At 45.6% G+C, this 21096-nt stretch overlaps 2 long non-coding RNA genes across 4 annotated transcripts in view; both read left to right on the top strand.

The window, feature by feature from the left end:
- LOC140721496 (uncharacterized) overlaps nt 1-21096 on the top strand; it is a 1502390-nt gene that overhangs the window by 59602 nt on the left and 1421692 nt on the right. The gene's annotated exons all lie outside the window — the stretch shown is intronic.
- Nucleotides 10461-21096, top strand: part of LOC140721495 (uncharacterized) — a 33791-nt gene continuing 23155 nt past the window's right edge. For all 3 annotated transcript variants that reach the window (XR_012097388.1, XR_012097389.1, XR_012097390.1), the window contains exons 1-3: nt 10461-10565; nt 14298-14477; nt 15673-15836. This is a non-coding gene — a long non-coding RNA (uncharacterized lncRNA). The remainder of the gene's footprint in view (nt 10566-14297; nt 14478-15672; nt 15837-21096) is intronic.

Genomic DNA, 21096 nt, shown 5'->3' with positions numbered 1-21096 from the left:
CCGTGTTCCAACTACCATTTCTTTGTCCACTCTCCTAATCTGGCTGTCCGTCCCCCCGTACCTCCTCAACTTCCTCAAAACTACCTGTCCCTCCACCCTTCTTCATATCACCTGAAACTTTTCAACAAGGTAATCAGTTACATCATCCAAATTCTGGCATACAACGCAAAAAGCAGTCCCAACACCTGCCCCTGTGGAACACCACTGGCCATCGCCAGCTAACCAGAATAGGCTCGATTTATTCCCGCTCTTTGCCGCCTACCAATCTGCCACTGATTTATCTATGCCAGAATCTTTCCTGTAATACCACGAGTTCGTAACTTGTTAAGCAGCCTCACTATAGGAAGGATGTGGAAGCATTCGAAAGAGTACAGAGGAGATTTACCAGGATGCTGCCTGTTTCAGAGAGTATGGATGATGATCAGAGATTAAGGGAGCTAGGGCTTTACTCTTTGGAGAGAAGGAGGATGAGAGGAGACATGATAGAGGTGTACAAGATATTAAGAGGAATAGATAGAGTGGATAGCCAGCGCCTCTCCCCCAGGGCACCTCTGCTCAGTACAAGAGGACATGGCTTTAAGGTAAGGGGAGGGAAGTTCAAGGGGGATATTAGAGGAAGGTTTTTCACTCAGAGAGTGGTTGCTGCGTGGAATGCACTGCCTGAGTAAGTGGTGGAGGCAGATCCACTAGTGAAGTTTAAGAGACTACTAGACAGGTATATGGAGGAATTTAAGGTGGGGGTTATATGGGAGGCAGGGTTTGAGGGTCAGCACAACATTCTGGGCCGAAAGGCCTGTAATGTGCTGTACTATTCTATGTTCTATGTATGGAATCTTGTCAAAGGCCTTCTGAAAATCCGAGTACACAGTTTCGATCGATTCCTCTTTACCTCTCCTGCTTGTTATGTCTTCAGATAATTCCAACAGATTTATCAGTCGAGATTGTCCTTTGAGGAAACCATGCTGACGACGGCTTATCTTACCATGTGCCTCCAAGTACCGTCAGAGCTACTTAATAATAGACACCAACACCTTTCCAACCCGAGGTCAGCCTAACTGGCCGACAATTTCCTTTCTTCTGACTCTTTCCCTTCTGGAAGAGTGGAGTGACACATGCAAAATTCCAGTGTTCCGGAAACTTTCCAGATCCTAGTGCTTCCTGAATGATCATCACTAATGCTTCCACAATCTCCTCAGACACCTCTTTCAGAATCCTGGGATCTCACCATCTGGTCCAGGTGACTTATCTCCCTTCAGACCTTTTAGTTCCCCAACAACCTTCGCTCTAATGATGGTAACTTTACACACTTCATGAACCATGACACCGGGAAATTCCACCATATTGCTCGTGTCGTCCACAGTGAAGACTGATGCAAAACACTCAATCAGTTCGTCCGCCATTTCCTTTCCCCATTACTATCTCTCCAGCGTCTTTTCTCAGCGTCCGACACCTAGTCTCGCATTTTGCTTCCGACTGTATGTTTCGAAAGAAACTTTCGATGTCCTCTTGGAATGTCGCTTATTCCAAAGGGCCAAATGATTTAACACGGGAAAGAGTGATGGGCTGATCAAAACTGGGAACCATGGAGGCAGTGAGGCAAGAACTTCAGTAAGAATTGTTGTCAGAATGTCGTCTGGGAGGGAGAGATGCATTCACTGAAAATCTTCACCTGTGTTAAAATGCCCGAAGGGAGGGTATTGCGACCTGATTGACAATCAGCGAAGGAGTGAGCCGCGGATTGAAAATGGCCACCCGTGATGAAATGCACTGACCTCTTCAGGCTGTAGAGCGGGGAAGGTGTCTTCAATGGATTTCTGTGCCAACTGGAGGCGAGGTTTAAAGGTGCGAGTTGGTTAGCGTCAATCAAAACCACCTTCTGCAGGGGACATGGAGAGCGGGAGAGGGTGATGGGAAGAGATTGGGGAAGAGAGTGGGGAAAGCGAAGTGGAGAAGAGGAGGAAAGATGAATGAAACCATCATCACCCCTGTGTCCTCCATCTCCACTTACCCTTCAGATGTCTGTCTCTCTCTCCACAAGTCTTTCCACTCACTCTGCACTCTCTCAACCCCCTCGCTCTCCGCCCACACTCTCGCCTCTAGCTCTGCACCTCTCCGTCAGCACCCCCCTCACCACCACTATACTCTCCTCTGCACATCCTTTGTCCTTCATTCCCCTTTCCCCCAGTCTATCCCTCTCTTCCCATCCCTCCGCTCCATTAACCCTACCTGTAAGCCTCATAATTTGTATAATCTCTATCAAATGTCCCGGAAATGTACATTCCAAGGAATAAAGTCCTAACATATTCAATCTTTCCTTATAACGTAGGTCCTCCAATCGCGGCACCATACTTGTAAATTTTCAAAGTATTCTTGCAAACCTATTTACATATTTCATGCAGTTCAGTGACCAAAACTGCAGACAATACTCTACATTAGGCCTCACCAACTTCGACATAACATCCCATCTCCATCCCAGTACATGAAGTCCAATGCGTCAAAACATTTCCTTACGACCCTATCCACATAGACGCCATTTCCAACGTATTGTGACCTTGTATTCCCCGAATCCATTGTTGTACACACTCATCAGTGTCCTACTTTTAATCTGTAAACCCTAGCCTCCTGGTTCCTACCGAAGGTCCATTTGCCATTTATCCAGCTGATCCAAATCCCTCTGCAAGATATGATGGCCTCCTTCGCTGTCCAATATACACTCACTTGGTGTACATACAGAAACTTGGTTAAGTACATGGACGGGAGGGCATGATCTGACGGATTTACAGTTCGACACAGTGATCGGGAGCAGTGCGTGGAAACGCAATACCCCCAACCCCCGGCTCACCCCACAACACCCCCTACCCCACCCCAGCGTCGGGTTGCAGAACCGGAACCATGTGCGGTAAAAGTTTCGCTATGGGATTCCGAGACGAGGGCCACAATCTCAACCATGACTAACATATTCGCCACTGTGGATAAATAACTGGTTAGTCTAATCATTCTGAGCAGACGCACCGCCTCTCACTCATCCATGTCTCCTCACTGCCGTTCCCCTTTGCAGTGGACTCTTCTTCCAGCCTCTCCATCTTCCCTTCCAAATCGCTCCACTCTCCTCGCCACCCAAAACACTGAACCCTCCTTTCTATGAACCCGGTCAGTTTACCACACCCTCCACACTGCACTCATTCACTCATTTACGCTGCAAACTCGTCTCCCCCTCTCCTTTCTCTTGACGCCATTTTCACTCACCTCACCTTCCTCGCCACCCCTATAGCTCACCCCCACCACCTCGGTATCCTGCACACCCATCCTTCCTCACCCCTTTCTGTAGCCCACCACGCCGACTCCCCCCCCCACCAATTCCACCTTTCCATCCCAGTCTCCGTAAAAAAAACCCTCCCACTCCCTTTCTTTTAGTCCTCTATCCCTTTCTCTCTACCTCGCTCTCCTCACTCTCCAGCTCTCTCCCCTCGCTCCAACCATCTCTAAATCCCCCTCTCTATATCCCCCGTGACTGTCCACTCTCAACATCATACATTGCCAGGTATGATGATGCGGCCATCACTGAATCGTGGCTGAAGGATGATTGCAGTTGGGAGCTGAATGCCCGAGGTTACATGTTATACAAGAGGGAGAGGAAGGCAGGCAGAGTGGGTAGTGCGGCTCTACTGGTAAAGGTAGGGTGATGTTACAGAGGACCAGAAGATGTTGAATCCTTGTGGATTGAGTTAAGAAACAGCAAGTGTAAAAAGACGCTGATGGCAGTTATATAGAGGCCTCTAACAGTCGCTGGGAGGTGGACCACAGGTTACAACAGGTAATAGAAAAGGCGAGTCAAAAGGGCAATGTTATGGCAGTCATGGGACATGTTAACATGAAGGTCAACTGGGAAAATCAAGTTAGTAATGGATCTCAAGGGAATGAGTTTGTTGAATGCCCGAGGGATAGCCTTTCAGAGCAGTTTGTCGTTGAGCCTACTGTGGAATCAGCTGTACTGGATTGGGTGCTATACAATGAACGGGAGGCGATTAGGGAGCTGAAAGTAGACAAACCTTTGGAAAATGTGATCGCAACAGGAGTGCGAGCAACTGAAATCATTAGAACGGAAAAGATGAAATATGAAAGCAAGCTGAGAAATAATATCAAAGTGGAATATAAAAGTTTTTCCCCAAGTGTAAATTAAAAATAAAAGAGAAATTAGAATGGATCAAGGACCGCTAGAAAACGAGGCAGGAGAAATAATAACCAGGGACAATGAGATGGCTGATGAAACTAATTGAGTATTTTGCATCATTCTTCACTGTGGAAGACACTAACAACACGCCTGATATTGTGGTGTGTGAAGGAAGAGAAGTGGGTGCAGTTACTATTACAAGAGAGAAGGTGCTCAAAATACTGAAAGACCTAAAGTTACACAAGTCACCGTGACCAGAAGAACTGCACCCTGGGGTGCTGAAAGAGGTAGCATTGGAGATTCTGCTGGCATTAGAAATTATCTTGCAATAATCATTGGACTCCGGCATGGTGTCAGAGGACTGGAAAATTGCAGATGCCACTCCACTCTTTAAGAAAGGAGGAAGGTAGCAGAAAAGCAACTATAGACCAGTTAGCCTGACCTCAGTTGTTGGGAAGATGTTAGAATCAATTGTTAAGAGTGAGGTGATGGAGTACCTGGTGACACAGGACAAGATAATACAAAGTCAGCATGGTTTCCTTCAGGGACAATCCTGCCTGATGACTCTTTCGGAATTCTCGAAGGAGATTACAAGTAGATTAGATAAAGGTGATGCATTGGATGTTGTACATTTGGAACTCCAGAAGTCCTTTGATCAGGTGCACACACATGAACTGCTTACCAAGTGAAGAGCCCATAGTATTACAGGAAATTCACTAAAGTGGTTAGAGCATTGGCTGATTGGCAGGACGCAGGGAGTTAAAATAAAAAGGACCCTTTTCTGGTTGTTTGCCAGTCACTAGTTCCACAGGGGTCAGTAATGGGACCGCTTCTTTTTATGCTTTATATAAATGATTTAGATGATGAAATAGATTGTTTTGCTGCCAAGTTTTCAGATGATGCGAAGGTTGGCGGAGGGGCAATAGTGTTGAGGAAACAGGAAGGATGAAGAATGATTTAGTTTAGGAGAATGGGGAAGAAAGTGGCAAATGAAGTACAATGTGGGAAAATGCAGGGTCATGCAACTTGATAGCAGAAACAAATGTGCGGACTATTTTTTAAACTGTGAGAAATTCCAGGAATCTAAGATGCAGGGGGAGATGGGAGTCCTTGTGCAGAACACCATGAAGGTTAACTTACAGGCTCAGTCGGTGGTGAGGAAGGCAAATGCCATGTTAGCATTCATTTCAAGAGGTCTAGCATACAAGAGCAAGGATCAAATGCTGAGGCCTTATAAGGCATTGGTGAGGCCTCACCTTGAGTATTTTGAACAGCTTCGAGCCCGTCATCTTAGAAAAGATGTGCTGCCATTGGAGAGGGTTCAGAGGAGGTTCACAAGGATGATTCCAGGAATGAAAGGGTTATCACACGAGGAGCGTTACATGGCTCTGGGTCTGTATCGCTGGAATTCAGAAGGATGAGGGGGAATCTCATTGAAACCTTTCAAATGTCGAAAGGCCTGGACAGAGTGGGTGTGGAAAGGATGTTTTCCATCGTGGAACAGTCTAGGACAAGAGAGCACAGTCTCAGGATGGAGGGGCGCCCTTTCAAAACAGATCCGGAAAAATGTCCCGAGCCAAAGTATGTTGAATGTGTGGAATTCGTTGCCACATGCAGCGGTGGTGGCCAGATCATTGGGTATGTTTAAGGCAGAGATTGACAAGTTCTTGTTTAGACATGACAATGAACATTACGGGGAGAAGAGCGGGAACTGGGATTGAGGAGGAGGGGAAAAGGTTTAGTCATGATTAAATAGCGGAACAGACTCGATAGGCCAGATGGCCTCATTCTACTCCCATGTCTTATGGTCTCTCTTTCTCCTCCTCTCTTTTCCCCACCATCTCTCCACACACTCACTTTCATCTGCAGCTACCCGCTCTCCACTTTCCACACACAACTTTCTCAACACCTCACTCTCCTCCCATTTCTCAGCAATGGAGGGAGGTAGCGTTCTACATCTACCTCCACTCTCATATAAAGATCACTTAACAAGTCAGTAGCTCTGTAACCGCGAACGCTGCAGATTCCAGATTCTCGGTAATGTTCGTTATATTGAGGAAATCACTGTTAGGAACGCCACGGGCTGGTTTATGTATGTTGCAAGCGGGGGGGGGGGGGGCGCTGGTAGTGGACCCAAATGCAAGACACAGACACTGAAGTACTGGGAGCAGGGCTAAGATTATCCAGAATGGAACGGAAGTCAGGAGGAAAGGACGCTGGACATGGACACAGGCCCTGGACGAGACAAGCAGACCGAGCCTGGTCTAGGACTCAGACTGTGAAAGCGGGACCTGGATGAGGAACTTGGAACTAGATGTCTGCACTAGGACTCCGAGCCAGAGTCTGGACAGGGACCCGGAACATGGGTCTTGACTCGGGCTCGGAACCCGGATCCAGTCGAGGACTCGGGACTAGGAACAGACTAGACACAAGATAGCACTGGGATCACAGGGACGTGGCTTGGACTAGACCAGGATCTTGGACGTGGCTAGGGCTGGACGAGGAATCTCCAGCACCAGGCTGGGCGAGGTACTCCTGGGCTCAGTGAGGCACCAGAACTGGATGAGGACACGAAGCTCGGACTTGGACGGGGCTGGAACACGGCGCCCTGACTTGATCTTGGAACACAGAGCCTTGGTGTTGGAGTACAGGGTCACAGAGCCGGGACCCCTCCTTGGGAACAGGCCTGAGAGCCGGGGTTCTACACAGAGTCAGGACCCCTCCTAAGGCCGGGACTCTTCCCTTGACGGACACTAAACACAGGGGCACAAAGAGACAGATCCAAACTCAGCAATAGGTACCTCCATATCTTGGCATGGCGAGGCTCCAGTCTCACTCCGGCGGTTGAACTTGACGGCGATACAGGCAAGGACGCAGTCGAGGTTACAGGCAAGGTAGCAGGCGAAGGAAACTGACGAAGGTTAGTGCCAAAATAACTGTTTTTTTAAAAAACTTTTTTATTGAGTTTTCAGATAATTACAGAAAGAAAAAAAAACCTTCCACCTCCCCTTAGCCCCTCCCCCTAACATCCCTATAGAAAAAGAAAGAAAGAAAGAAAGAAAGAAAGAAAGAAAGAAAGAAAGAAAGAAAGAGAAAGAAAGAAAGAAAGAAAGAAAGAAAGAAAGAAAGAAAGAAAGAAAGAAAGAAAGAAAGAAAGAAAGAAAGAAAGAAAGAAAGAAAGAAAGAGTGCTTGGATATCGGAAGATCCCCACATGCTCCACGGAGTTCGTAATAACTTTAGTATATATATTTCTTTCTTTCCCCAAATAACCAATTATTTTATCTTCAGAGCACCTATATATTTAATCCTGTCTTTTGTAACTAAGGGCGCCAAATTTTCAAAAATGATTCATATTTATCTCTTAGATTATAAGTAATTTTTTCAACTGCAATACAGCTGGAAATTTCATTCTTTCAACGATCTATACTTAAGTATGCATCCGATTTCCAAGTAAATGGAATAACCTTTTTGGCTACTGCCAGGGCAATATTTATAAATTCTTTCTGATATTTATTCGATTTTATCCCTTCAATATCGCCTAATAAAAATAATATTGGATTATGTGGAAGTTGTGTTCCAATAATTTCTTCCAAAACAACTCTTAAATTTGTCCAAAAAGGTTGAATTTTAGAACAAGACCAAGTAGAATGTAAAAAAGTACCAATTTCTTGGTTACATGGGAAACACTGATCAGATACATTTGGGTTTAATTAATTTATTTTTTGTGGTGTAATATATAATTGATGTAAAAATTATATTGCACTAATCTTAACCGAACATTTATTGTATTTGTCATACTATCAAGACATAGTCTTGACCAATTTGTTTCTTCAATTTTAATATTCAAGTCAATTTCCCATTTTTGTCTTGACTCATGGATTCCTTGTTTAATTGCCTGTTTTTGAATGAATCTATACATACAAGAAATAATTTTTAGGTTTTTCCTTTTTGAATTAAAGTTTCTATTTTATTAGATTTCGGCAATAACATTGTTTGACCTAATTTTTCTCTTAAATAAGCCCTTATTTGGAAGTAACAAAAAAGAGTGTTGTTCGATATGGTTTCCTTCTCTGTGAGTTTTGTGATTTCCTGTAAACATGGAAGGTGTTGAGTGAAAGAGAATGGAGAAGACATTATCTGCTCAGTGATGAAATGTCCCAGTGATTTTGATCAGAGGAACAGTCACTGGGCAGCCTCTGCATCCATTCTGTAAATTACTGGGTTCGGTAATTAGCAGCAAAGCACTGACTGTGGAAATTACAAATCAGAATATTATTAGAGTCACAGAGCCCAGCAGCACTGGAACAGGCTTTTCGGCCCTTCTAGTCAATACGGACCCGTTTTTGTTTTTACTGCCAACTACCTGCATACACTTCCCATCCATGCCCTCACCCAAATTTCTCTTTAGTGTCTAACTCGAACCCACATCCACCACTTCCACTGGCAGCTCATTCCACACTCTTATCAAGCTCTGAGTGAAGAATCCCCCTTCAGATTCCCCCAAAATAATTCACCTTTCACCCTGAAATATCAATTGTGACAGTGGGAAAGTGTGTATTGAACCGGAGGAAATAGCAGAGGTACTTAATGAATACTTCAGTATTCACTATGGAAAAGGATCTTAGTGATTGTACTGATGACTTGCAGCAGACTGAAAAGCTTGAGCATGGAGATATTGAGAAAGAGGATGTGCTGCAGCTTTTGGAAAGCATCAAGTTGGATAAGTCGCTATGGATCTGAACATTTGGAGAGGTATAATATGATTAGTAATAGTCAGCATGACTTTGTGAAGGACAGGTCGTGCCTTACGAGCCCGATTGAATTTTTTGATGATGTGACTAAACAAATTGATGAAGAAAGAGCAGTAGATGTAGTGTATATGGATTTCAGCAAGGCAATTGATAAGGTAACCCATGTAAGGCTTATTGAGAAAGTAAGGAGGCATGGGATCCAAGGGGACATTATTTGTGGATCCAGAACTGGCTTGCCCACTGAAGGCAAAGAGTGGTTGTAGATGGGTCATATTCTGCATGGAGGCCGGTGACCAGTGGAGTGCCTCAGGGATCTGTTCTGGGACCCTTAATCTTTGTGTTTTTTATAAATGACCTGGATGAGGAAGTGGAGGGATGAGTTGGTAAGTTTGCTGATGACACAAAGGTTGGATGTTTTGTGGATAGTGTGGATGGCTGTCAGAGTTTACAGCGGGACATTGATAGGATGCAGAACAGGGCTGAGAAGTGGCAGGTGGAGGTCAGCCCAGGTAAGTGTGAAGTGGTTCATTTTAGTAGGTCAAATATGATGGCAGTGAAAATGTTGGGACTGAGATGAGGGGAAATGTCTCCACGCCGAGGGTGGTGAATGTCTGTAAATCCCCACCACAGAGGGTGTTGAAAACTCGGTGATCATCCTCACATAAAACAGAGGCTGGCAGATGTGTGGAGACCCAAGGGATCGAGAAAATGAGGATCGGTAGAAGCAAGCGGCTGAGATGGGAGAGTAGCCTTCATTTGCTGATGGTTAAACGGGCCGAATGACCTCCTCCTGCTGTTTCTCACTTAATGCTTCAGTGTTCCTGTCCAGTGAGGCCAGAGGAATGTGAATAGAAATGAGTGTTTATAAACATAGACTGATTTAAATGACAAACACGAGGAAATTAGCAGATGCTGGAAATTCAAGCAACACACACAAAATGCCGGTGGAACGCAGCAGGTTAGGCAGCATCTATAGGGAGAAGCGCTGTCCACGTTTCGGAACGGTTCAGGACTGACGAAGGGTCTCGGCCCGAAGCGTCGACAGCGCTTCTCCCTATAGATGCTGCCTGACCTGCTGCGTTCCACCAGCATTTTGTGTGTGTTGACTGATTTAAAAGAAACCAGCTCATTTTCTGTGTGGGTCTGAATTGTGTGTCGGGATGGGAAGTGAATCGAAACTATAACTCTGAGAACTCTGTGATCTGGGGCTGGAGGGAAAGGGATCGGGGAAGATATGGAAGGAAGATCTAAATACGTATGGAAATGATATAGGGAAATAATGAAATAATGTGGGAAATGCGGCGGTGGGTAGGGCAGTATGTGAAGGGCGAGGAACAGTCACCGATCACATGGGAGACCCTCCAGCGAAACGTGATCATGTTTTACCGCAGATCGGCAGCATTTGCGGGTTTGTTTCTGTGGCCCCGCCCACCACCTGTGACGCAAAAGAAGCACATTGCGCATGCTCACAGGCCCGAGCCAGGCAGTGATGTTTTTTTCGTTCTTTGTGTAAGTGGGTCAGCGGTGGATCCGGGTTCGGGTTCGGGTTCGGGATCGGGAGCGGGAGGGGGTCCTCGCCCCCTTGGACGGGGAGCCGGAGACGGATTATTCTCTGCGGGGCAACACCAACAATTTCCCTTCGGTGAGTATTGAAGCCGGTTCCGAGCGGGGAGGTCTGACTTTGAGTGGTGAGTTAACTTTACCGAACTCAAACAAGAGAAAATCTGCAGATGCTGGAAATGCGAGCAACGCGCACAAAATGCTGGAGGAACTCAGCAGTCCGGGCAGCATCTAGGGGAAGAATACAGTCGACATTACCGGCCGAAACCCTTCGGCAGGACTGGAGAATAAAAGGTGGGGGAGGGGAGGGGAGAGAGAAACACAAGGTGATCGGTGAAACCTGAAGGGGGAGGGGATGAAGTTTCCCGAACTGGCGGCCTCGCCTCGCTTCCTTCACAGAATCTGCCGGGGTCGGTCCGGGTTGTGAGACCTTCACACCGAACCGTCTGAGATGAGCCGCCGCTCAGCCCCTGTTGTTCTGGTCCTATTAGCAGGATGACGTAAAACACGTTTCTATACTGTTACTGACAGAGAATTGTATAATTGCTGTTCTGTGTGTTATCTGAATGTACTTGCCTGTGATGCTGCCACAAGTCAGTGTTTCTCTGTACCTGTACCTTCCCGTACTTGTGCACTTGGCAATAAATTCAACAGGACCTGAGAAATCTCGGTGAGATTTGATTAGTGATGATCATCTTGGCAGCTCGGTAGGTCGAATGTATGAGACAGTACACTGTTAAATGCAAAACCCTGAACAGTGTTGATGATCAGAGGGATCTTAGACTCCAAGTTCATCGCTCCCTGAGAGAGACTGCACAGATTGATCGGGTGGTTAAGGAAGCAAAGGGCATGGTTGTCTTTATCAGTTGAAGCATTGAGTTCAAAAGTCGGGAAGTTGTGTTGCAGCTTTATACAACTAGTTAGACCACATCTGGAGTGTTTCATACAGTTCTGGTCGCTCCCATTCTCGGAAGGATGTCGGGGCTTTGGAGTGGGCGCAGAAAAGGTTTACCAGGATATTGCCTGGATTAGAGGGCCTGAGCTTTAACGGGAGGTTGGACAAAATTGTGTTGTTTTCTCTGGAGCCGTGCCAGCTGGGGTGAGACTGGATAGACGTTTATAAGATTACCAGAGGATTAGAAGCAGTGTCTCAGAAAGGCAGCGTCCATTATCAAGGTCCTCCAGCACCCAGGGCATGTGGTTTTCTCAATGTTACCAACAGGTAAGGAGGTACAGAAGTCTGAAGGCTCACACTCAGTGATTCAGGAACAGTTTCTTCCCCTCTGCCATCCGATTGCTAAATGGATATTGAACCCTTGAACACTACCTCACATTTAAAATATATAGTATTTCTGTTTGTTGCACGATTTTTAATTTATTCACAGAAACAAAGAAAACCTACAGCACAATACAAGCCCTTCGGCCCACAAAGTTGTGCCAACATGTCCCTACCTTAGGAATTACTATGGTTACCCATAGCCTTCTATTTTTCTAAGCTAGTATTTCTTTATTTTTCTCCAGTGTCTCCAGGTACCTATCCAAAAGACCATATTCTACCCTCCTCCACCACCGTTGCTGGTAGCCAATTCCACACACTCACCACTCTCTGAGTAAAAAAACTTATCCGTAACATTTCCTCTGCAACTGCTCCCCAGCACCTTAAACCTGTGCTGTCTTTTCATAACCATTTCAGACCTGGGAAAAGGTCTCTGACCATCCACACAATCAATGCCTCTCATCATCTTATACACCTCTATCAGGTCACCTCTCATCCTCCCTTGCTCCAAGTAGAAAAGGCCGAGTCCACTCAAACTATTCTAATAAGGCATGCTCCCCAATCCAGGCAACATCTGTGTAAATATCCTCTGCACCATTTCTGTGGTTTCCACATGCTTCGTGTAGTGAGGCAACCAGAATTGTGCACAGTGGGGTGTGACCAGCATCACATATAGCTGCAACATTACCTCTCAGCTCCTAAATTCAATCCCACGATTGTTGAAGGTCAATATACCATATACCTTCTTAACCACAGAGTCAACCTGCGTAGCAACTTTGAGTGTCCTATGGACTGGGACCCCAGGATCCCTCTGATCCTCCACACTGCCAAGAGTCTTACCATTAATGTTATATTCTGCCATCATGTTTGACCTAACAAAATGAGCCACTTCACACTTATCTTGGTTGAACTCCATCTGCCACTTTTCAGCCCAGTTTTGCATCCTATCAATGTCCCACTGAAACCTCTGACAGCCCTCCACACTATCCACAACTCCCCCAACCTTTGTGTCATCAGCAAACTTGCTAACCCATCCCTCCACTTCCTCATCCAGGTCATTTATCAAAATCACAAAGAGTAAGGGTCCCAGATATACTGTAAATGATTTAGTTGTTTATTTTTATTATTTTATTTTGTTTTTTTTTCCTTCTATAATATGTATTGCATTGAACTGCTGCTGCACAGTTTTCAAATTTCATGACACACACTGGTGATAATAAACCTGATTCTGATACTGAGTGGACAGACAATCTATTTTTCCTGGGGGTTGAAATGTCTAATATATTTACGGTGAGAGGAGATGTAAGCAGGAAGTTTGTTTCTTTACACAGAGTGGTGGGTAGCTTGAAAACTCTGCCTGGGGTGGGAGACCCGACTGGTCACGTGATCCCGTTTGCCCCTCCCATTTAACAGTAGATGGGCAGCACCTGTGCATCTGTTTCCGAGGCCCTGCCCTCCGGATGATGTGACACTCACTTTGCGCATGTTCACTGTCTCCGGCCGGGCGGTGTTTTCTTTTCCGCTCAGTGCTGAAGTGCATCATCTGTGGGATCGAGCGAAGGGTCCTCACCTCCTGGGTGGGGGAGCTAGGGGTCGGGATCACTGTCTGTGGGCCAAAGATATTGCGTTCCCATCGGTGGGTATTATGACCGATCCCAAGCGGGGAGATCCGATTTTGTCCGTGAGCCGCGAACTGAGGGCCAGTTACTCATTTATGTTCTGATTATCTGGGCTGGTCAAAAATGTGTAGACTTCACTTAATCTGCATTGAACGATCCAAACCTGGAGCCCAGGCTGTCTATTTCCGCAGAGTTGAAACGGGAGACCCGCCAACAGGTCACGTGAGGCTGTTTACTGCAGATCTGCCCCGACCTTCACTTTGTGATGCAAGATGACGTGGTGTGTGCTCAGAGTCCCTGGCTGGGTCAGGATGCTTCCTCTATGTTGTGTTGGGGAATCTGACGTTGGTCACTGAGTCCCGTTAACTTCACCCAACTCGCCTCGTTTTCTGAGGCTGCTCACATTTGTCCTGGAGCTTTATGGCTGTTGTGTCTTCTCCCGGACTGGGGTGCGTGAGGAAGGAGAATGTCCCAGGTTGTGGGGATCTTTGATTTCGCTGCCTGCTTTACTGAGGGACTGGGAAGTCTAGGCGGGAGAGTGGTTTCTGTGATGTGCACATGGCCGAGTGGTTTAGCAATCTGAAGGTCATGAGTTCGAGCCTCAGGCCAGGCAGTGCGTTGTATCCTTGAGCATGGCACTTAACCACACATTGCTCCTGCACGTTTATAGCCCAGATGGATCAAATCACCTAATCCTGTTCCTGTGTCTTATGTATTACCATGACAGAATGATGGCTCCTTCTTATCCCATATTGTTTTGTGATGTGTGAGGGACAATAAAAGATTGTTCACTGAGATTATTATATTTGGCTTCAACGTTTAAATTTCAGTGAGTTTTGTTCTTAGTAACATTAAGCAGAAATGTTTGGTTCTCCTTTTCATTGTTAATGTGCTTCATTATCTCTCTGGTTAATGTTAGACCTGCGGTGAGAGGTTTATTGGAAAAAAAACCCCAAGTGGAAGCAAACCATGGCTAAAGATGTGGGAATAACAACAAGTGAACTGGCCCGAGGACTGAGGACTGAGCGCATCAACTGGAGAGAACAACTCTGAATCAGCTGACTTGGAGTTCCCAGTGAGTCAGTGAGGAGGAAGTTTGGTAATTCTCATTTACTCAAACACTGGTCCTTTATACATTACGTACCTGTACAATAGAAGGTGGGAAATAGTTGGTGAGACTGAATGTGCCCAGAAGAACCATTTATGCCTCTGTCAGACACAGTTGCAATCACACCAGGTCTGGTAATGTGTTTCCAGCAGCCCAGCCCTTTAAAATCACTCGCATTTTGTGGAAGTCAAATCTGGATAAAGTGGTGGAAATCGGGCAGAATCTCAAGTTGCTGGAGATCTGCACTAAAAACTGAAAATGTTTGAAGTCATCCTGACAAAATGTTATTAAGCTGAATTGTAAAGATTGTTCCTCTCGCCACAGCTGTTCCTTACATGCTGAGCAGTTTGGTAATTACAATTTCTTTTTATTACATTCACTCTGGATTGGTTTATGTTTCCTGAAATGTACCAGTTTTAATGTGGAAGTGGAAATGGCTCACTCTGTGATAGTTGAACAATAAAGTAACCACAACATTTCCCTGCAAATTACCCTGGTGCCAATTAGTTTGTTATTCCTAGAAATGTGTTCAGTCCAGTTGTTGTGAACAAGGTTTACAAGAATAATCTCAGAAATGTTCAGCGTTATGTATAAGGAGCATTTGATTATTTTGGACTTGTGCTCAATGGAGTTCAGAGGGACAGTGGGGGATGTTTGGTTAAGTAAACCTACCATATGTTGAAAAGCCTGGATACAGTGGACATGGAGACGATGTTTCCATTAGACTGTGATCTGACAGCACAGTCTTGGAATAAAGAAGCTTCCCTTTAAAACTGAGAGAAGAAAAAAATTTGGCCAGAAGATGTCTGATCTGTGGAATTTGTTGCCACAGAGGTTGGTTGAAGCTGCCATTTGGGTATATTTATGACAGAGATCAACATATTCATGATTGCTGAGTAGCTCAGGGTTACAGGAGGAAGGCAGGAATATGGTGTTGGAATGAAAATCAGCCATGGTTAAATGATGGGGCAGACCAGATGGATAGAATCACCTAATTCTGTTCCTGACTGAATGATTGCTCCTCCTTATCCCATATTGTTTTGTGATGTGTGAGTGACAATAAAAAAATGTTTACTGAGATCATTATATCAGCCTACAATGTTTTGTTCTTAGTAACATTAACCAGAAATGTTTGGTTCTCCTTTTTATTGTTATTGTGCTTCATTGTCTCTCTGGTTAAAATTAGACCTGCGGTGAGAGGTTTATTGGAAGAAAAACCCCAACTAGAAGCAAACCACGGCTGAAGACGAGGGAACAGCAACAAGTGAACCAGCCTGAGGACTGAGAGCATTAACTGGAGAGAACCAATCTGACTCGGAGATTCCATTGATTCAGTCAGGAGAAAGTTTGGTGAGTCTCATTTACTCAAACACTGGTCCTTTAGACATTACATACCTGTATAAGGGAAGGTGGGATATAGTTGCAGTGAGACTGAATGTGCCTAGAACAACCAGTTTTGCCTCTGTGAGACCCAGTTGCAATCACTCCAGGTCCGGTAATGAGCTTCCAGCAGCCCAGCCTTTAAAACCACTCCCATTCTGTGGAAGTCGAATCCGGATAAAGTCACTCAGAGACCGTACAGTACAAACTCTTTATTCCAAGCACCCGGGGCTTACTTAGTTAGTCGCTCAAACAGGAACAGTCTGTGACTGTTCCCACCCAATCCACTAACTGACTAACAATTCCCCTTACACCACAGATATATCCATCCAGATACCCCCACACAAGACAGGCTGGAGCCAAAGATATTTACTACATGACAGGCTGGAGCCCCTAAAGACAAACTACAAAATAGTCATAATGGTTTACACACACAGTACAGATTGAAGCTGTCCTATCTCTACATGTGATTGCGCAAGGAGATAAGCATCTTGAAACCCTAGCTAGCTACCCGCAAGAAGAAATATGGCTCAGCACATCGGTTGATTATCAGCAGTTTCTTTCAGAAAAAACAGGCTGCTATTGTTTAACGAAGTGTTAACCATTTTACAGACTTTATCCTTCCCTCCTTTTGATCATTACATTATCAACAACGCAGTAACTTTTTACAGAGAAAGCAACTGACGACAGCATTGACTTATCAATGGGTAAAGACAGTATACAACAGTAATTGTAACAAAGATATGTACAACTATTAGGACATAATGCAGTATCATGCCCCACATATTACCAAACAGGCCTTCAAAGATCACCATTTCGACCCTTCGGTGAACCCGTGTAAATCCTGCCCTGCTTTCTTGATGCTGTCAATCTCCTTTGCAGTGTGCTCGGAGAGGGGTGTAATGTTAGTAGATTCATCAGGGATATACGTGCAGCATTCTGTGTCAATAACAGCACAGGTTCCCTATTTCTCAGCTGGGATAAACTCTAAAGCTATACGATTCTGTCTGACTGTTTGCTAGTTTGCAATCATTTCAGTGGATATTTCTGTTACTTGGGCCTGTGTTTCTGTCAGGGCCCCTGCAATATTGTGGCCAGCTCCTCAAGTGCTGTATTCAAATTGATTATCTCTGATGAATTCCTGGCTACTCCATAGGAGAGAAAAGTAATCATCCAAAATCAATCAGTCTCAGTTGTTCCTCTTGGCTGCTGGGCTCCTGCATGTTTCCCAGTATAGGAAGTTCAGTTTGATGGGGGCCTGAGACACCATCCCTCAAAACACTGACAGCCACAGTCATCTCTGTCTGGACCACAGGTCCTCATCTCACTTCCCCGGATGTTATTTGAGAAAGCCCAGGCTGAGAGTTCCTCACTCTGGTTGAGCAGGATTACTGACATTGGAACCATAGTTTTACCATGCTGTGGAATTTCAGCACAAACCCAGCAGGCCCCTAGTTCTACCTGTTTGGCATAGGTATGGCAGAAAGACAGAAATGTGTTAACATGGGGGCCCCCGGATGCTGGGGTGAGCCCTCTCAAAGACATAAACATGAACACCACTAACAACCAATACATTTTCCATTAGTCCGAGAGAGACCTTCTACTCAGTTCCTTCAGTAACATGTTTGGCACCTAATTGATGTATCCACCGAGATTGCCCCTTCAGTTTCACAGCCGTGGGAATGGTCGGTAACACCTGATATGGTCCTCTCCTCCGAGGTCCAAGATTCCCTTAATTCCAGTTCTTCATCAGGAAAAAAAATCCCAGGTTCCATGGTGCGGAGTAGTTCTCTTCCTTGTAAGCCTGTCATACCTGTGAATGTATGCTTGGAAAATCTTGGTTAGTTGGCATATATATTTCCCCATGTCTTCCCCTCGCGTATGAATATCCAATTTGGCTGGTAGACTTTCTGGGAGCAATGATACACAAGGTCTTAGTCCCCAGGGTGTTTTCATGGACCATCCATAAATGATTTCAGCTGGTGACAACCCTGTTTTCCCCTGTGGGGTAACCCTCATGTGGAACTGGGTGACGGTAGGACCTTCAACCGAGTCCAGTCTCCACTGTTAGATTGGCCAGTTTACTCTTCAGAATGCCATTGGCTCTCTGCACTGTGCCAGCGGCCCGTGGGTGGTGTACACAGTGGAATTGTTGCTTGATAGCTAGTTTGTTACGTATGCCTTTGTTTACCTTCATCACGAAGTGTGGGTCATTGTCAGAGCTCAGCATCTCTGGCAGGCCGTACCTGGGAAGTATTTCCCGTAATAATACCCTCACAACAGTCATAACAGTATTATTGGTAGTTGGAACAGCTTCAACCCATCTACTAAACACATCTATAATATCTAAGCAGCATTTATAGCAATGTACTCTAGGCAATTCAATAAAATCATCCTGTAGACACAAAAAGGTCCACCTGGCAAGGGAGTTGTACCCGATGTGCAGGGTACAGGTTACCAACTATTCCCTCCTTTCCCATGTGCATACAATTATGTATATAATCGACCAATATTAGTAAAAACTGTGTAGGAACACAAACCTGTCCCGCTAGGTGATCCAAAAACCCAGGTCGGGGTCTTTCTGGCACCCCATCTGGGACCACAGTTTGTGCTCCTCCTCAGAGGCGTCCCCCTGAGAAGAACAAAACTCGACGTAGCTGTAGAGCAGTGAGTAAGTTGTTTACAATGGTGGCATTACTAATGGGGTGGCCAGAGGAAGTCAGGAATCCCCACGTTCCCAGAGAGCCCCATAGTCATGTACAATTCCAAATGCATAACGGGAGTCTGTGTAAACGTTCCCACTTTAGTCTGTTGCTGGGATACAGGCATGAGTCAGAGCAAACAGCTCAGCCTTCTGGGCGGAGACAGCTGCTTCAAAAGATGCCTGTTCAATTACTTCACCGTCCATCATTATTGCATAGTCAGAATATTGTTACCCTGCTGGATCCACAAAAGAGTTTCCATCCTCATAAAACGTTGCCTCGTGATTGAGGGGATATTGCTATCTGGTGATCCAGACAGGGGGGCAGTTGGTGCGACAGACTTCTTGGCCTGAAATTGCACAGAGATGGGGTACAGCGTCTTGGGATCGGTCAATATTAAAAGGTTGTCTTACCAGATATCCCGTCTTCACCTCAGACTCCTTCCCGTATTAGACTAGACCCACGGCAACGTCTTGCCAGTCTCCCTCGGTGCTGGAGGCTTGTTTCGTTAGGGTTTAGGCCAGGAACCCTGGGCTCTTTGGCTTGAACCCAGTGCAAACCCTAATGGTGGTATGGGGAACTACCAGTTCTGTCTGTTGCCAAAGGAAATCTGGAAATTCGGCCAGTAATGCAAAACCGTCTCTTCCTTTAACCTGTCTAATCATCGTGACTGGGAACTTCTGTCCATCGAGGGGTGCATAATATTGGCTTTCCTCAGTGGCACACCCCGTAGGGTCAAAGCACAGAGTCACATGAGGGTCGGTTGCTGGCAGAAGGAGTGGAGTCCAAACTAAGTGCCCTCCACTTGGGGGTCGGAAACTGGGGAAGCTGTCGGTTGTTCACCTGTCAAGGGTGACAGCATTGTCTGTGCAAAGAATCTCGACTTCCAACAGACAGAGCAAGTCTCTCCCTGCAAGATTACACCCCCGTCTGGTGGTGACTGTAAATGAAACCACACATTGGTTCCCCTGGAATTCCACCTGCAGTGGCTGGGTACGTGAATACGTACGTTCCATGCCTTCGAACCCAGACAGAGTGATTGTAGCATCTGATAGCTGGAATCACTTTTCCGATACTATTTCCTGATCGAGACTGGTTGTGGTTGCCCTCATATCAATCATAAATGGAACTGGATTTCCAGCAACTTGCAATATTACATTGGGCTCTTCCTGACGGTTGGCACTCATGGTTGGAAGCATCTTCTTGTCAATTTCTAAACGGGTTGTTGTCCCCTCATGTCCCTTGTTAGGTTTTTGTTCCCATTTCTGTTCCTCAGATATAGCCTGCTCGCATCCTTCTTCCCGCTGAGCATATTCACCTTTAATATTAGTTCCCTTCGGGGTTGATCGAGATTCAAAAGTTGGGTCCTAATGATATGTCAAAGCTCGTCGCATTAGATTTCGGTCATTGTCAGTCCAATCCATATTATTTGTTTTAATCATGTTGGCGAACTTAGTTGCTAAGCATTGGAGCAGTAGGGCATTGAACTGGGGGGACAGATTCCCATCATTAAAGTCTTGGTCTCCTGCGAAGGTGCCGTAGCAGGCCACAAATTGCTCTCAATAGTCTGGTCCCGATTCCCCAGGCTTAGGTTTGCATTCAGGTACTTTAGTGATGTTTACAGGTTGCTGGAGAGCCCTTTCCAAGGCTTGAATGATCTGGTCCATCTGTTCATTCTCATTATGTTTTCCCATCTGTAACTCCTGATAGGTTTGGTGTCTCAATTCTGCCTTCCATTTCCACCCATCATCAGCTGAGAGAATCATGCAGGAGAGACCGAATAAATCTTGCAGAGTCGCATTAAACATTTGTACAGTACTGTGGACACACTGAGCAAACTGTGCTGGTTTTTCTTTTCTATCTGGGGCCTGATTCATGATCATTATCATTTCTTGAGGCTTCCAGGGAGCATACACAGGATTCACTGAGGGCTGTCCCTCCTCCTAGTCCTAGGGGGAGCATTTGCTACTGCTGTTCAGGAGGATTTAAACTAATGTGGCAGGGGGATAGGAACAAGTGCAGAGAGACAGAGGGGTGCAAAATGAGAGTAGAAGCAAAAAGTAGTAAGGAGAAAAGTAAAAGTGGCAGGCAGTCAAATCCAGGGCAAAAATCAAAAAGGGCCACTTTTCAACATAATTGTATAAGGGCTAAGAGTGTTGTAAAAACAAGCCTGAAGGCTTTGTGTGTCAATGCAAGGAGCATTCATAATAAGATGGATGATTTGAATGTGCAGATAGTTATTAATGAATATGATATAGTTGGAATCACAGAGACATGGCTCTAGGGTGACCAAGGATGGGAGCTCAACATCCAGGGATATTCAATATTCAGGAGGGATAGACAGGAAAGAAAAGGAGGTGGGGTAGCTTTGCTGGTTAGAGAAGAGATTAACGCAATAGAAAGGAAGGACATTAGCCTGGAGGATGTGCAATCGATATGGGTAGAGCTGCGTAACACTAAGGGGCATAAAACGCTGGTGGGATTTGTGTACAGGCCACCTAACAGTAGTAGTGAAGTTGGGGATGGCA

Source organism: Hemitrygon akajei, unplaced genomic scaffold (genome assembly GCF_048418815.1).
Source record: "Hemitrygon akajei unplaced genomic scaffold, sHemAka1.3 Scf000057, whole genome shotgun sequence".
NCBI classification, from domain to species: Eukaryota; Metazoa; Chordata; class Chondrichthyes; order Myliobatiformes; family Dasyatidae; genus Hemitrygon; species Hemitrygon akajei.
The sequence above is the reverse complement of the archived record's forward strand: the minus strand, read 5'-3'. Positions and strand labels throughout refer to the sequence as shown.